Source organism: Vicia villosa, linkage group LG1 (assembly GCF_029867415.1).
Source record: "Vicia villosa cultivar HV-30 ecotype Madison, WI linkage group LG1, Vvil1.0, whole genome shotgun sequence".
NCBI classification, from domain to species: Eukaryota; Viridiplantae; Streptophyta; class Magnoliopsida; order Fabales; family Fabaceae; genus Vicia; species Vicia villosa.
This window is the reverse complement of record NC_081180.1, coordinates 64,783,484-64,787,235: the sequence shown is the minus strand read 5'-3', so window position 1 is coordinate 64,787,235 and position 3,752 is coordinate 64,783,484. Positions and strand designations below refer to the sequence as shown.

The window sequence follows — 3,752 nt, the reverse complement described above, 5'->3', positions numbered from 1 at the left end:
CAACCAAGCCTCCACGTGGATAGTCTGCAAGACTTTCTTTCAATTTTCTATTTTATTATTATTATTAAAATCTTTCCTTTTCTTTGGTCATTGCAAACGTAAATCAATCTTTCTTTTGTTGTTAACCCTTCATCTCCTCCTTCTCTCTCCACCAACCCTCTTCATTATTCTAAATCTCCTTTTTTCTCACTCTTTCTCTCTCCTCCATTCCACTTCTCTTTTCTGTGATTTCTCATTTTCTTCTCAAATCTCCTTCCCTAAACTCTAATCTCCTTTCTTACCACTTCCAAATTTCATGTCGACGGCGCCACTGTCACCATCACCGTCGTCACTGTGTCTCATCTTTTGTTTATGTCTTATTGTCGTCAACACAACAAAATGTTTCAATGATTCACATTAAGATTTGTAAAAGTTAAAATCTTTAAAAGTATAAGATACAAATTTTTATGGTTTTTGCTTTTAATTGTTTCATCTTTTATTTATTCAACATCACTAACATTATTTTTATGGTTTTCATTTCAAATATGTTCTTATTCTTCAGATCTTGGGTTTTTTTGTTGATACAGAGTGATGATGAAGAGATCTTACTCCCTTTTCTATTTCGTATAAATCCAAATCTGGGTTTTTGTATGATTTATATTTTTCTTTTCAGATATGAGTTTTATCCTTTATGAAAGATCAATTTTTTTTGTTGCATAAGATTACAAGATTATGGGATGAAAGGTTGGAATTTGTGAGAATAGGAATTATGTTTCTATTTTTTTGAAATTTTATTTTCATGTTTTGTAGGTAATTTATGAAAGAAATCTTCTCAACAATCAACCAGGTAATGTGGTAAGTCTCATTTCGCCCCTTTTCATCTTCTTCGCCCAACCTTTAAAAACTCGGCTTATTTCTTCTTCTCACTTCTTCAAATCAAGAAAATTGGTAAATTCCCCTATGTTATTTGATTCTTTTCTCAATTTTGAATTTTTTTACCATATAAGAAAGGTTGGAATTTGTGAGAATATGAATTAGGGTTCTGATTTTTTAAATTTTATTTTCATGTGTTGTAGGTAATTTATGAAAGAAATCTTCTCAACAATCAACCAGGTAATATGGTAAGCTTCATTTTCCCCCTTTTCATCTTCTTCTGCCAACCTTTAAAAACTCACCTTATTTCTTCTTCTCACTTCTTCAAATCATGAAAATTGGTAAATTCTCCTCTGTTATTTGATTTCTTTTCTCAATTTTGGATTTTTTTCTTAATGTTATTCCTAAGGGTTTACTATAACTTTTAAAAACTCACCTTATTTCTTCTTCTCACTTCTTCAAATCATGAAAATTTATAACTTCTCCTCTGTTATTTGATTTCTTTTCTCAATTTTGGAATTTTTTTATGTTTTTCCTAAGGGTTTACTATTGGTAATATTTTATTTTAATTAAAAAATATCTCTTTAAAAGACATATTGATGAACATGATAATTTGAATAATATCAAATTCTCCTATGTATAAGTTGTTTCTTGGAAAATATCTTATTTGTTTGCTTAATTTCTCATGATTTGTCTGCAATATATTAACTATATTTGTATTTATTCTATATTCGGCAGGGATCAAGTCTTGATATCAATGCATAAATATGGCTTCTGGTTGCAAATCTCACGATGTTTTCTTATGAATCAAGGGAAATTCATTTTAGGTGTGTACAATATTCTTTTAAATGACGTCGCATTTGAGCTTCATATTTCCTGTTTGAAAATGTACTCCAGGTATCCATCTCTAACACAATCATGTTTCCTGTTTTAAAATGTACATTGATATGATGTGAATATGATGTTGTATCTATAATTCTATATCAACAAAAATTACTTTTAGTCGTGATATGAAATAGTGGTTGAATACTGGCGATATGGATCTTAAGACTTGATGCTTTGATTTACTCGAGTTTTGAACGACAGTTTTTTTAACCCTTTTGGTTTAACCTTTTAATGTATTAGTTTTTATATATTTTTTGTTATTGTTTTGGGTAGTATTTAGGCTTACTTGAGAGGTTTAGTATGAGAAATATTTTTTGTTATTGATTATCAAATGTTTGTTGTTTCTTTATTTTTTTGGTCTGGAATTCTTAATATTATGTTGCATTAACTTTGACAGGGAGTAAAATGGATCAAGTTCATAGAAGCTTTTACAAATGTTTAGGACAGGGTCACTCAAGTTTACATAGACGAAATATATTGCTTATTAAATTGTGTATTCATCAATTCTATGTAAAGATTCAAGTACTATTTTGTTTACCAAATAAATTATGTAATATACTATGATCGACAAACTAAATAATAGTACATATTATCAATTTAATTTTAATAGTAATATTTTGTGCAATTTTTCGTTAGAATGTAGACTAAAATAAAAACAAATTAATACAAATAATATATACGATTAATGACAGTAGCAGAAGGCAAATGTTAACACAAAATATACTCCCTGTATTGAATATTCTTATAATTGCGAATTAAAAGTATTAATTGTTGATCTCTATGTATATATTTACATATATCTAAGTTGCAATGTAAAACTGTTGCAAAATAAAGTTAACATCATAACATATATATTATGTACTATTTTAAGTTTATTCATTACGTTTAAATATGTTATTTTTTAAACATAATAGGGGTGTGATGTAACCTTACATCTACTCATTGTGACCTGTATCCTCTCGTCGTGAATCTGTCATTCAGTCTGGATCACTTACTGATTTATGTTAATGATAACAAACAGTACGCGGTGTCAATGGCTACAATGACTGCAATTTCATTATTTATAAGTGTCCAACTTAAAAATAATTGTTGTGGGATCTAAATACAATAAAAATACGTGTTATTTATTAAATTTTATTTATTTTCATAATTATTGTTTAATCATTTTCATTTAAAAACGAATTTATTGAGAAGTAGAATATAGGATATTTGTAGCTTAAAATAAAAAGTAATTCAATATATATTATTTGACATATTTTGATTGAGTTATAATTTGCATTTAAGATAATCAATGTCAATAAATAGCAAAAAATAAAGTCATAAATTTTTTCAATGATATAAATGGTAGAACAGATGCAATAACTTCAAGAACATTAAATGAATTGGAAAGAATATTCTATTTGCTCAAGTTCATTGATCAAGACAAATTTATTGAAGACTTGTGACATTCCTAAAAATCTACAAAAACTTCAAATTTGTCCCAAAATGGTGTCTGCTTCAAAAACTTTAACATCAGATGGAGATTCTTTAACACTCTAAGATTTTGTGGAAGCTCCCATCAAAGTCCCCATAGATAAAATCAATGTGGAACTAACAAAACCAACTAAGTCCTTACCAACTTTAGCAAACAACACTTTGTTACCCTTTTAACTTTTCATTCAAACGAAGCTTCAAGGATACATGCTCTTCTGTTTGAGTAGTAGTGGCAGCCATGATAGTTGATACTAACAACTATCATTTAAAATTGAATCTTATGATGATGAACTTTTCACGCAACAAAATGTTCTAATACTAAACTATATGACAAACTTCTAAATGTTTGCAATTATGAGTAATATGCATATAATCAAGAAAGCTCACATATGCATGGAAATCTAACTGCTTATCAAATGGCCTAGTACAATGAGAGCCACAACAAACACTGTAAGTACAAGCCTATACTCACCAAGGAGTTTTCGATTCATGGCAAACATCATAAGTGAACAAACAACAAAAGCACAAGTGAATGACTCAAG

At 28.4% G+C, this 3,752-nt stretch overlaps 1 long non-coding RNA gene across 1 annotated transcript; it reads left to right on the top strand.

Annotated features, from left to right (window-relative positions):
* The first annotated feature begins 571 nt into the window (after positions 1-571).
* On the top strand, positions 572-2,237 carry LOC131607997 (uncharacterized). Its single transcript, XR_009285469.1, has 4 exons — positions 572-834; positions 1,056-1,100; positions 1,591-1,749; positions 2,135-2,237. It is a non-coding gene; the product is annotated as an uncharacterized LOC131607997 (long non-coding RNA).
* The last annotated feature ends 1,515 nt before the right edge of the window (positions 2,238-3,752 follow it).